The sequence below is a fragment of the Parasteatoda tepidariorum genome, chromosome 11 (genome assembly GCF_982258835.1).
Source record: "Parasteatoda tepidariorum strain Cologne lab strain chromosome 11, Ptep-v5.0, whole genome shotgun sequence".
Classification (NCBI taxonomy): Eukaryota; Metazoa; Arthropoda; class Arachnida; order Araneae; family Theridiidae; genus Parasteatoda; species Parasteatoda tepidariorum.
In genome coordinates this window covers 86,429,102-86,443,470 of record NC_141765.1, presented here as the reverse complement: position 1 = coordinate 86,443,470, position 14,369 = coordinate 86,429,102, and the positions used below count along the sequence as shown (strand labels likewise).

Below are 14,369 nucleotides of genomic sequence, written 5' to 3'. Positions count from 1 at the left end.
TCATTTTACTTGTATGATCACACATGCTATTTATAAATTTCGGTGTTTTTTGGGTAGTTTAGGATAACTTACTCTAAAAATAGCACTATAAAATCTCGCTGTATGGATTATATTTGCGTGAAATGTTATTTAGAGTTATTGTTTACAATAATATTAATTTTAATAATACATTGGTAATTAGAAGTTGATTATTAAGTATGCATTATATTTCAAATTGTTTTAATTGTACAGCGCAATAAACTATTGATTTATTTAATGTAGCAATATATTTAGAATGCAATTGCTATGCTACATACACACCCTTTTACTAGTTTCCAACAGCAACGAAATGCTCTCTTTTACTTTTTCATAGATACTATATCATGCAGATTATTTTAAATTGAAGTGTGCATTAATTAAATTTAATGTACATATCAAGTATGAGTTATATCAAAAAACAATATAAATATCAAATAATTCTGAAACAAAACGCAAATTATAAGTGATAGAAAAAATAGCAGAGTGATAAATTAGAATATATATATACAAAACAAATAACATCAAAATTATATACAAGACTCTTAAAACAGGACATTTCTGGATCTGTGTTAATAGAAAACTTCTGAGTAAAACATGGGTCAAAAATAAATTACTGATTATAATACATTCTGAAATTTTAAATAGAGTATGCAAACATTACAATACAAATACAATCTTTTAATTAGAGTTTGAACTGCGATATTTTTTATTTTAAAAAGGGATACTAATTGCTCAACATGCATCGTATATTTATTTAATTTGAAGCGCTAGTATCATATGACTATAATAATACTTAGGACTTACTAACTGCATGGATAAAAGTCTCATATGATTCGTAATAATTAATTGAAAAAAGAATCTTTAGTAATAAATGAATGAAACGTTATAAATTCAGTAATATTTTTTATAATATTTAAAATTAAGTTCTTGTATGCTTGCAAAAGCTTTGTAGAAATCAGTTGTTCATTGGCAATATAATTTCGTGATTTGTAAAGCCGTTATAAAGATAATAAATATTTACCTTTTATATATTATATTTAATCTAAAATGTGAAAAAACTATTTATTTTTTTCTTATTTTATAAAGGAAGTAAAAAACATGATTAAAGTTTGGATGAATATTTATGAAGCTTATGAGCCATATGGTAATTTATTTTTCTTTGTCATTAAATTTTCATAACAATACAGTAAATTTGTTTTTAGTACTTTATGAAGCTTCATTTTTTATTTTTCTATTTAGAACCACTGAATATTTCATAGTCAAATATTTTTCCTTTTCACAAAAAATACATTTCCTTTTTAAATTTTTTTTCCTTTTTGCAAAATAGAAACAGGAAGAATGACTAGGGTTTTTTGAGATCCTGAAGCTAATATTTAACAGCATAAGGCAAATATTTTCATTATTAATAGTCTTCAAAGGGAATCAAGTCATAAATTTATAAATCGCCATCTGAATAAAGTTTTGCAAATCATCATCAAAGTAATAAATGTAACACACCCCAAAAAATGATAATTATTACTTAACTTAATAGACTCAATTAGTAATAGTATATTATAAGTAATTGTTTTTAATGATTCACACAAAATAATGAATTTGCTTAGATTAATTACTTATTCAATTCTTTAATCGCATAAAGATTAAGAAACGAATTCTCGATGAGATGAAAGCAATTAATTCTCGAAAGTAATTAATTTTTAATTCTCGAAGAAACGAAAATCTTTAGCAAAAAGGTCAGTATAAGATGACAGAGGTAAAGTTTAATTTTAAAATTCAAAAATAATTAGTCATATGATTGAAAATATATGTTTCATATAGCAAAAGGAAGATTTAAAACTATTAAGTTTAAGTCGTTTGCAACATTAGAAGAATCTGATTTTTTTGGTATAAATACTCAAATTTGTTGGCCTAAACTGTAAAAACATATGTTGCGTTTTTTTAAAACACGATGTGTTTTGATAAATTTTGTTATTTAATATTTGTCTTAGATATAAAATTTTTATAAGTTGCATCACAGAGGTTAAATATTGAAGAATCAAGTCTTTGAATAGTAACTGTATTGTTTCTAACAAAACTTATCCTTACTCAAGTGATAATTAGGCAATGAAATGCATTGACCACCACTTTTTACTTTTTATTACAATTAATGCTCTATAAGATCAATTTTCTTTGCTGATAATATTATATTAGCTAAACTATATTTTTACTGCAATAAAGTATTTGTAAAATTTTGCCTAAATTTCTATTGTTTGATATTTTATTCAATGAGTCTCTTCATGGTGCATCTGCATGCAAGGATTTATTTGAAATAAATTACTAATCTTCCTTAAGTCAATTTGTGCAGACATATTTTTCGTTTTTTTAAATGACATTTATGATACTTTTAATTAAATATTTTTCTTGTATTATTAGCTTAAAAGTTACATAAGAGATAAACCATAAGTAAAAAACAACGTGGATAAAGCACAAATGAAAGTACATTTATGGACATACTATAAATTAAGTTCCATAAACAAGAACCATCCTCAGTGTCTAAACAACACATGATGTAAAGGAAAGAAAAGAGACAAACACGTGTAAAGCAGTTTTACCAATAAGGACAGAGGGACAAGCTTGAACAAAAAAATAAAAAGGGAGACAATTTGGAAAACAATTTGATACAAGAAAGATCATTAACTAAATTCTTAGAATTTTTCAAACTATAGAATGCCTCCCAAAAATCAAATTCGATAGATGAAGAGCAGTGTTGAATGATTTTAGCAGATGAAAACTCAAACGTGTGATTTGAATTCCAACTATATGGAGCGGTAGAAGATGTGTTAATTTCCTAATTTTGAGCATAACTTTCATGTTCTTTAAAACGAAACTTAAGGGTATATTTAGTTTATCCAATATACGTTAGACCACATTGACATAAAATTTTGTTAATACCCCAGCTATTAATATCAGCAATCAAAATTATATTAAGATTAGTAAAATGTAGCTTATTTACAGAGCAAAAATGACTTAGAACTCAAATTTATTCAAAATCTAATCAATTTTGGGACTGATTGTTGGCTGCATGATAGCTTTTAAGATTGAAAAATTAAGCCTTTGACTCACAACTTAAATGCTTCTAACGAGATTCCCTTTTACATTAGTGATAATTTTACGACACAATATATTGAACACGATTTTTAACGTTATATCGCAATTAATATTTTTTCAATTTCAAACTCTTTTACTGATTAAGTTATATCTTATGCATTGATTGAATAAAAAAGTGTAAAATGTTGTCTGAAATTGTATTGCCCGAAACTTTATTCCACATTCTATCAGAGTTATGAATTAATTTTTTGATGACGCTAAGAGTTGAAACAAAGTAATAGTGAAAACTTAAATAAAACTTTAAACTGTTAATTAATAAACTATTATATTGACCCAGGTTTTTTTCTTCTTCTATTTATTCACATTTTTCATATAAACAGTGCGAATTTCCTAATTTTACGACTAATTTGGTGTTTGATCCACTGTTTCATATCCAAATACCTACCGTGAATGCCAAAGACATGTTAGGTTGTCATAATTTATTATAAGCGCAGAGGATAATTAGGGAATGCGTCTTCATGGCACGAAATATTGAGAAACTAACAGAGCTAACTTTGAACTCTAACATGACTCTAGCCATCTCACTGGACTATTGAAACGAAGGCCGTAAATTTCGATAGGAATTGAATTAAATCTTTGCTCAGGGGCAGAGGAATTTAAATTGGAGCCTCTTAAGTAATTGTTGGCAATAGAAATGATAACGGCGTGTAATGGAAACTGAGGATTCCGGCTAACAGTTGTCTTCACAAAAGCGTTTCAATTCTTGAATAAATGGAAGATACATTAGTTCAATCGATAATTATCAAGAGACTAAGAGGGATTGTCGACGATGAACTACGTTATGGTTTTAAATAATATCTCGTAAGTAAGTTCCTTTAAATATTATGTAAGTTTCAAGGTGAGAGTTGCTAACATTTTGATGTATTATTGAAATGGGAGTTAGTTTTATTACTCTACTAATATTTGAAAGCTAAAATCATAGATGCAGGTCTCGACTACTATTCAGACAAATGGGAATTTCATACATAATTTTATTCCTCTTTGAGTTTCTCAATAATAGATATATCTATGATAGTTCGCGGAACTTTGAAATGTTTACAAAACTGTAGGATCAGTTTTGAACATTTTTAGCCTTTTTCATTGCTAAATTCATAAAATAATAATGCTAAAATTTAAAAACTACTTTTTTATTATTTTTTGTTTTAAGAAGTGTTTTCAAAACTTCAATTATGTATAGGTTCTTTTGGATATTTTTAAAAAAAATTAATACATTAGTTTTATTACTGTGTTAAAAATTGAAAGCTAAAATCGTATCACAGATATACATAGGTCTCGACTATTGTTCAGACAAATGAGAATTTCAAATATAATTTTATTCCTCCTTGAGTTTCTCACTAATAGATATTTTTATAATAGTTTGTGGAAATTTAAATTGTTTACAAAACTGCAGGATCTGTTTTGAACATTTTTAGTCATTTTCATTGTTAAATTTATCTTAAATGAAACATTTAAAATAATACTAAAATTTAAAAGTCACTTTTCTTTTATAATTTTTGTTTTAAGAAGTGTTTTCAAAACTTAATTATGTATATTTTCTTTTGGATTTTTAAAAAAAATTAATACATTAGTTTTATTACTGTGCTTAAATTTGAAAGCTAAAATCATAGATGTAGGTCTCGACTATTATTCAGACAAATGGGAATTTCAAATATAATTTTATTCCTCTTTTGAGTTTTTCACTAATAGATATATTTACGATAGTTCGTGGAGCTTTGAAATGCTTACAAAACTGTAGGATCTCTTTCGAACTTTTCTAGGCTTTTTCATTGCTAAATTCATAAAATAATAATACTAAATTGGAAAACTACTTTTTTATAATTTTTGTTTAAAGAAGTGTTTTCAAAACTTAAATTATGTATATTTTCTTTTGGACAATTTTTAATAAAATTAATACATTAGTTTTATTGCTTTGCTAAAATTGGAAAGTTAAAATCGTATCACAGATATAAGTCTCGACTATTGTTCAGACAAATGGGAATTTCAAATATAATTTTATTCCTCTTTGAGTTTATCATTAATGGATATTTTTATAATGGTTCGTGGAACATTGAGATGTTTACAAAACTGTAGGATCTATTTTGAATATTTTTGGGCTTTTTCAATGCTAAATTCATCTTAAATAAAATATTTAAAATATGCTAAAATTGAAAAACCACTTTGTTTCTAGAATTGAATATAATGAATTGCTTTAAGAAGTGAATATAATTTCCAAAACTTAAATTAAGTATATTTTCTTTTAGACATTTTTTTTATAAAATAAATACATCAAACAATTAAAATAAAGCTATAAAAGTAATTGTCTTTTTAAATTTAGGGAGACAAATTGAGATAAATTAGTTGAAGTGTTTGTTTTCAAATTTCAGAATCGAACATTAGTGTAGCTGACTTTACAAAAGTAAATAAATAAATTAAAAAAAATCAGGAAGCTGTATTTTCTTGTTTCTGAAGAAAATATTGAAATAGTATAAAATTGGTGGTAATGATAATGGAGAAAAATGAACGTGAACTTACAGCATCAATTAAATATAAGAAATTGAAAAGGCGTGTAAAAAAGTGTAACATGCTTTATAATAGAGAAAAAAAGCCTTGCTTTCTTTCATTTTCTTTTTTTCTTTTTACAGTATTACTACTTTCAACCTTGAAAGAAATCTCTTATTTTTTGTTCCATAGCTAAATACTTAACCAAATTAATATTTCGAAATAAACTTTGCAATATTTTTTTATTTTTTTAGCCCTTCCCTTGCGCGAACTTTGTTTTGATCACATATTTCAGAAAAAAATCATAGCAATAAAATTCTCTAATCTAATTTATTGGTCAGTTTGAAACTAAGAAGTGTTCCTTACAATAACATCAGAAGCATGAAACTATCAAGAATGGTGTGATAACTATTCGCACTAATTGAGATTAAAAAAAAGTAGTCAACAATCGATTTTTTTACGTTAATTTCATGTATTTCATTCAACCACGTGTGAAACTGCAAAAAAATCATACTGGTAGAAATTAAACCATTAAAACTATTTTAATAGCCGGATGAAACCAAGAGAATTTCCTAATAATATCTAACGGAAGGAACAAATTACCGTCGTCAAAAAAGTAGAGTTATTTTATTTTACAACCGTCGTTGAACAGCAGACCAGATTATGATTTTACGATTACCAATGTTCAACTCCATGGCTTTGTATTTTTGAACGAAATCCAGAAGACAAAGGAACTCCTGGATCAAGTATTTAAAGAAGTTTGCCTTCGTGGAGAACTTTTTGATGGAACTAACCCACATTTACGTTACATGAAAACCTTCAATTGTTAGCCTGACGGCAAGGAGACTAACCCATGATACGTCAACCACTGAGAATATTTTACGTCAGCACTGTGGTCGGTGCGATCCGGTGTGGATGCGTATCAACCAGCCGTTGCTGGGATTCGAACCCGGTTCACCTCATTGGAAAGCGAGCTCTGTATCCCACTGCTCAGAGTAGGGATATTGGGTCAATTTTATGCACTTCACTCAACTACATAGAAAAGTACAAAACCATTAAAACTATTTTAATAGTGGGATGAAACCGAAAGAATTTCCTAATAACTTCCAGAGGGTGATTAAGAAGGGCGGGGAAATTATTGTCACCAATAGAGTAGAGTTATTGTGTCAATTTTATGTACTATTTTATTCAACAACATTTAAAAAAATCATAGAAATAAAATCATTAAAGCTATTTTAGTAGATGGATGAAATCGTAAGATGCTTCTAATTATTTGTAATAAATGGGATGATTAAAAAGGGTGGAACAACAATCGTCACTAATGGAGTTATTGTGTTATTTTTATGCATTTCATTTAACTGCATATAAGAGAAAAAACAGTACTAATAAAATTAACGAAACGAATTTAATAGCCAAATGAAACCGAACGAGTTCCTAATTACTTCTCATGGATGAACTACTTAGGAAGGATGGGACCACTATTGTTGCCAATAGAGTTTAAATGTTTTATTATGATGAGTGTATTACATAATACGATGGAAAATAGTTAAAAAAATTATTAAGCAAGAGTATACAAATATTGTTTAAAATATTGAAGGAAATCTATAGAAAAAAATTGGTTTCATTTTTAAATTATCGTGTGTTCTCGCCTATTTCAACTTTTTTAAACTTAAATGAATAAAAACACCTTATATAGTATATATATATATATATATATATATATATATAATATGCATTTTAAAGAGACCTGAACTTATTTTTATTGGTAGCAAATTAGAATATTCTTTGATTTAAAATTTTTATTTAAATTGCGTGAATGAGATTGAAAGAAAAATAAAGTTTTTTACAAACTTTTATGTCACTTCAGGGGGAAAATATAAGTAAATAAACTAATATTAAATAATTATTTCCACCAACCGAAAATGAATAGATTATCATTAAAATAACTCATTATTCCTTTCATTTCCTCAAAAAATCTTTTGATATAATTTCTCTAAAAGATGAGCTAATATTTTTTCGAGTGGATTTCAGTTTCTATATTCCATTAACATATGAATAAAACTATCTTTCTTTAAAACAATTATCGATTTCTTCAAGAAGTTATTTTCAAAGCCACACAAAGGCATATCAAAGAAACCAGAACATAAAAGCAAAGTTATGATGAACTAATGTTGTTAAGTATGCCTATACATTCTTTTACTCTTTGTTTAGGAATTCAGGTTCTTGAGCAAATTCAATGTAGACTTTTTGCCATACACTTAAAATTGTTTTGCTTTTGAATTAAAAAAACAACATTAACAATCGAAATTCTGAAGATGAGATAAAGTATTTCAAAAACTTTAAATTTCACTATTTATTCTTGTACTCTTTGTTTAGGAAATCGAAGATTCTTAAGCAAATTTAATGTCGACTTTTTGCGTTTACTTAAAATAGTTTTGCTCTTGAATAAAAAAAAAAGCTATACCAACCGAAGTTTCAAAATAGTAATGAAGTATTTCGAAAACTTCAAACTTCTCTATTTATTCTTGTACTTTTTGTTTAGGAAATCAAAGATCCTTAGGCAAATTTATGTACTCTTTTTGCCGTATACTTGAAATTGTTTTGCTTTGGAATAAAAAAATAGCATTTGTTAGATATTAATTATTTGTAAAACTTAACTAAATATTTATATCAGAACAGGTGAAAATCTGCAATTTCAACGAAAATGTATTTATTTTATTATCCATATTTGATCTTTAATTTATTAGCTTTCAAAAATTCTTTAAAATTTTGATCTTTGAATTTTCTTGCATTTTAAATGTATTTTTCGAAGAACGCTGCTTTTCAAAAGAACTCTTTACGCTAAAACACATCACAAAAAAGTTTATTATAGAATTCTTTGAAATTTTGTATGTAAATTTTATCTTAAGTTAAATATGTGTTAATTTAAAAGTTAAAGTCTAAGAAGTAAAAATGCTTAGAATTTTTCTTTAAAAATTCATTATTAAACAATAAATTTAGCTCTATTTCATTGGTTTTTTTTCTATAGTACTTCAATACACAGGCAATCAAATTTTTGAGTTAGAAAATAAAACTATTTTGCAATAGATGATTTACAATTTGTTGTAGAGCTGTTAGCGTGACATAAAAGTTTTTTAGATTTTAAGCATGAATTTGTCCTTATTTTGGATATATATTTTATAAATTTTTAAGCACTAAATTTTAAATTTTATGACCCCTGCTTACTAAACGTAAAATTAAAATTTTAATTGAGTTTTCTTTTTACATAACTGTGCCGAAGTCAAACGGATAAATTTTGCTTTTAATAGATTTACCGTCAAAGAACTTAATTTTTTCTTTATTTCCTTTTTGATTTTTCTTAGTTTTCTTTTAATAGAAAAAAAATTGCACATGTTTCGAAGCAGCTTATTGGATTTTCTTAAATAAGTATGGGTTTCTACAACTCTGAGGTACCTTCTTCTTATTCCTTTTTTTCCCTATCTGACTTAACTTTGAACACTGAGCATTTAAGATTATTTTGAGAATGTAATGTTTTTTAAGTTTAGAGCAATATAGAAGATATCACTCTTATGCTATTAAACTATACGTTCAATCTGTTATTGCTTTTATTAAACTTGAAATGATATTCAAATATCCTTTAAGATGCAAATTAGCGTAAAAATTTGCCCTTAATTGGTTCTTATTTTATAATTATGTTGAAAAATTTAACATTCTCAAACTCATCTAAGTAACCTGATCATGAAGTGCGTGATATTCTTTGTTTAAACTCTAACTGGTTCTGTTTAAACTGAAATCGAAAAGGCGAAGCACACTGTAAAAATTAAAATTATTAAAAATTATCTACAAAATTTTTGAAAAAGCATCTGTTGAGATAACAACCTTCATTAAAATAATAAATTGAAATCAAATATTATTGAAGTGAGAGTAAGAAGTTCTAAAACTTTGAGAATTTTTTTTAATAAAAGTTAGCAGAGTGTTAGAATATATTCTTTAAAGAAAATTGTAATTCACTAAAAAAGTTACGTAGAAGAAAAACAAATAACTTTGATCAGCTTGAATAAACTCGGATAATGTTTGAATTATTTTTGCACATTCCTATGAAAAGAACAGAAAAAAAATATTTTTCTTAGTCGATCGTAGATAAGCTAAAACATTTTATCTTTATTTGATTATTTAATGATAAACTATGTTTATCATTATTATGAAAGGGTCATTTCTAACAACAACGCGCGAAATTAATATTATTAATACATCCGAGTCTTATCGAAAGATATTCGAATCATTAATCAATTCAATTACTCTATGATTCGTTGGTTCCAATTCTCTCAATGAAATGGTTCTATTAATTTTAATGCTCAGTCTTTCACTTCGCTAACAATTTAGATAGATTGCGAATATTCTTCATTCTAATTAACCATGAATTGCACATGAATTTTATCTTTGAATTAATTCTTAACAGAAATTAATCATTTTAGCAGCATACACTTACAAAGTTAGTACTAATTTTGCATAATATATTCATTTTATTATAAATTTTACAAAGATTTATTAATTTGATTACTAATCTTAGAGAAATTTACAAAAATGATCAATTTTAGTTTACTAAATTATTTTTATTATTAGATTTTTTTAAAAATTTTATTATGAATTATACAGAAATTTACTTATTTATTTCAAATACTTTTACAGAAATGTACTAAATTAATGTCTTTAGTTTTACCGAAATTTATTAAATTGTTATAATTAATTTGAAAAATGTAAAGAATTTTTAATATTAATACTAAAAAAATGTACTCTGTCAAAGAATTCGGATTTTAAAGAAGAACAAGGATAAAAAAATTACAAAACTTTGTTTCAAAGTAGAAAAATATTGTCCTTAATTCTTGCTTGTTAGATTTGGAAAAATATATTTGTGCATTTTTTGTATCATTTGATTCACAACGTTTTGTATCATAAGTATTTTAAAGTAGTTTCTCTTGAAATTGTTTTACAATATTTTTTATAACGCAGCGTATTAAATTTTTTTTAAATATTTAAAATAACCTTTCTGCTTCTTATTACTTGACAAAGGATACAGCTTTTCATGAGCATAAAGTAGATTCAAAAATGAATAAAGCTCTAAAGTGGAAATTATTCTTTGCAAATTCAAAAATTTTATTCTTGAATGCAAGATGCTATTTCGTCTAGTGCATTGGGGCTTTTAGATCATTTTTGGAAGCACCACCCGAGGAGTTTAAAACGCTATTTTCTTAAACTAACATATTATTTGGATGATCATTATTTCTATTAAACATGTGAACTTTTTCTTAAAAAAATGTTATTGTAAGCAGAAATAGAATAGTCTTATTTTAAATACTATCTATTTTCCCAGTTCCATGTTAAAAAGATAAAGAATGAAATTGATAATTTTAATATAAAATTTAGTTGTGTTTGCCATTCAATGGAAAACCTTATCGACGCACTGTATGAAGCAGAAAAAACTCAGATTGTTTCAGTTCCCTAAGCCAATTTTTATCACGAAAATAACTTAGATAAGGCCATGTCTGCAAGCTACGTCTTAAAAAGCATTTTTTAGAATATTTTTTGTTATCGTTTCTGCTACTGTCATAACTTTAATTCTTTCTAAGTTTTGCAACTGTTATTATGGATTTCTGTTTAAGTATAGGCAGTGAATAATATGAAACTAGTCATGATTGTTTCAGTTGGTGTATTTAGAGATAAAAAAAACATGAAATAAAATGCATTTTATTGAAGGAACTTAACCCAAACTTTAATTTTCTCTTTTTTTTCCTGACCGTCGTTGAACAGCTGACCCAGTTTTGTGTTCACTACTATTAATGTTGCGTTTAATACTACCAATATTGTGTTTACTACTACAATGTTTAACTCCGTAGTCTTGTAATTTTGAACCCAATCCAGAAGACAAGGGAATTCTTGGATCAAGTATTGGGATAAATTTTCATTCGAGGAGGACTTTTCGATGGAGTTAATAGGCATTTGCGTTAAAAGGGAAGGAAAGCAACGGAAACCTCCCATGGGTAATCTGACGGCAAGGGGACCCTAAAGAATGCTAATTATCTGAACGCACGAAACACTTGAATCGTTCTAACTGTGCCATACCAAAATAACTCCCAAAATTCTCTGAGATTGACACATGAGTGACGAAGGTGTTTCGTCAAATATAAGAGATTTCTCATTTCGTCAAAAATTACGCGATTTTGCGGCGAAATGATTATCAAAAGTAACCGAATACAGCTTAAATTTTGGTGAATAGTTTTAACGTAATGGTTTTATTTCTGAGAGTGTATTAATTACAGAATTTATTAACTCTCATCTTTTATTTTGATAACTAGTAAGAACAAGTTTAATGAAACCTTTTTTTTCACATAAAAAAAAGAGAAAAAAAATATTGATTTGTTGATTTTGTTACTTCTTTAAACGAATCATTATTTTTTCTCGTTAACGATGGTTTGGATCTAAAATAAATGAACCATTAATTGCAAACACAATTTTTCCGACTAAAGTTAATCAAGTTTTGTTTAGTGCTACAACTTTTTCTTAAGAGACGGAAAAAAACACTGTCTTAGAAAAAGAAAAAAAAAATGATCAAGCCTCAGGCTTAAGGACTCTCTTAGTCTTTTTGAGATAATGTCCAGCAGCATTTATGGGCATCCTATGGGAAGAAACATTTATTTTTATTTCTTTTGTTTAGATGAGATCGTTAATGCAATCTCAGGTGAGTTTGTGGCCTTTTACTGGTGACCTTGCTCAGAGAAGTGTTTTCTCTTTAGCACTCTATTCTTGCTGTTCCTTGTTGTCATCAATCATCATTCGGTATGTCTTTGCTTTATTTAAAATCCTAAAGGAAATGGTTTTGATGATTCTGAGAATAGTTTATTTCTTTCTAAAAAATATTCACACTGAGAGAGTTAAAGGACTATAGCCGTTCTTAACAAATTTAAAGTTTTTTTTTAAAATTGCCTATTTTTTTTTCAATCCCTGTCGTTTGTAAATATGCGTTCACTGAGCAAAACGGACCACCCTGAATAACTTATGATACCTATTGGATCTTCACTTTCTAAAACTCAATCTTAATGGTTCAGAGAGATAAACTCAAATATGTGATATTTTAATTCACGAAATCAGGCGCAAAAATATACCTTGTCTGAGTAAATATACCTTTTTCTCAATAGATTCCGATTTATGATCCCCAAAATATAAGGATTAGCCGTAATCAGGAAAGAGCCGTGATGGCTCTGGGATAGAACATTCACCTTTCAGTGAGGTGAACCGGGTTCGAATCCCAGCGATGGTTGGTCAATACGAATTCCGCATCCGACTTACACCGACCTCAATGCTGAAGTAAATTTATCCTCAGTGGTAGATGGATCATTTCTGCCGTCGCGCTAACCATGGGAGGTTCTCGTGGTCTTCCTTTCTATGTAAAGCAAATGTGGGTTAGTTCCATCAAAAAGTCCTCCATGAAGGCAAATTTCTCCCATTACATGATCCAGGAGCTTTCTTGTTTTCTGGCTTGGGCTCAAAATTACGTAGCTGAACATTAGTAGTCGTAAAACCCAAAATTGGGTCGGCTGTTGAAGGACGGTCATAATCCGGGAAATATGATCCTAATAGGTTTGTCAGGACAGTGATCAAAATTTGAATACTTTAATGTTAATTTCACTTTATGCATATTTCTCGATATCTTTAGAACTTTTTATGCGAAAAGAAAAATTTCTGCACACAATTATAAAATTCGTCATCTAAAGATAATTCCACGTAAAAAATAGCTTTCATTAAACATTTACTTTTTATGTTATCTAACTTAATAATAGTCGAAAAAAGTTTGGGCAATAAGGTATGTAATTTTTACAACATTGTAAAATAATGAGATTCTATATGGCTATGTACAAAATTTGAGTGAAATCTATCGAATAGATCCTTGGAAATGTAATTTTACAGATACTACTTTTTTGAAATTCAATTTCTCATTAACCATTTGACCAAATTCGCTGAAACTTTGTATTTTGCCATATAAAATTGCATTCTTTAAAATGATGTAAGAAAATTTATACCTTACAATTCCAGCTTTTCCGACTGTTATTAAATAAAATAACAAAAATAATAAGTATTTACTGAAAACTATTTTTTGCATGGAATTTATCTTCGGATATACGAATTTTATAATTGTGTGCAAAATTGTTTGAATTCTTTTAAATTTTTGAAATTTTAAATTTTTGACTGTTATAAAACTTTTGACTCTTATAAAATTCTAAAAATATGGAAAAATACGAAGGAAATAAAATTCACTTTAAGAGGTCAAATTTTGGACTATTCTCTTGACCAAACTATGGGGACCACACTTCCCAGATTGGGGTGACCCCCTATGTTTTGGGGGACAGAAATCCGAATCCGTCTTAAAAAAGGTATATTTATTCAGAGAAGGTACGTTTTTGTGTTCGATTTCAGAGCCTAAAATAATGTCTACACTAATTAATTAGCACACTTGAGGCCAACCCCTCAAACCATAAAGATTGAGTCCTCGAAGTTGAAGATACGATCATTCGATCAAAGTCATTAAGATAGGGACCATACATTTTGGGGGTCAGAAATCCAAATCTGTCGAAAAAGAAGTATGCTCATTCAGAAAAAGTACGCTTTTGACTCCGCTTTTATAACTTAAAATGCCGTCTGCACTAATTAATTAGAATATCTCTGCCGTACAATTG

At 27.4% G+C, this 14,369-nt stretch overlaps 1 protein-coding gene and 1 long non-coding RNA gene across 8 annotated transcripts in view; one reads left to right on the top strand and one right to left on the bottom strand.

Annotated features, from left to right (window-relative positions):
• Nucleotides 1-14,369, bottom strand: part of LOC107440096 (SCY1-like protein bma) — a 691,298-nt gene that overhangs the window by 39,678 nt on the left and 637,251 nt on the right. The window lies entirely within an intron of this gene.
• LOC139427147 (uncharacterized) overlaps nucleotides 1-14,369 on the top strand; it is a 71,173-nt gene that overhangs the window by 51,195 nt on the left and 5,609 nt on the right. Inside the window, exons 2-3 of one of the 2 annotated variants that reach the window (XR_015430422.1) lie at nucleotides 1,105-1,162; nucleotides 12,353-12,474. This is a non-coding gene — a long non-coding RNA (uncharacterized LOC139427147). The remainder of the gene's footprint in view (nucleotides 1-1,104; nucleotides 1,163-12,352; nucleotides 12,475-14,369) is intronic. The other variant, XR_015430423.1, reaches the window with a different exon arrangement.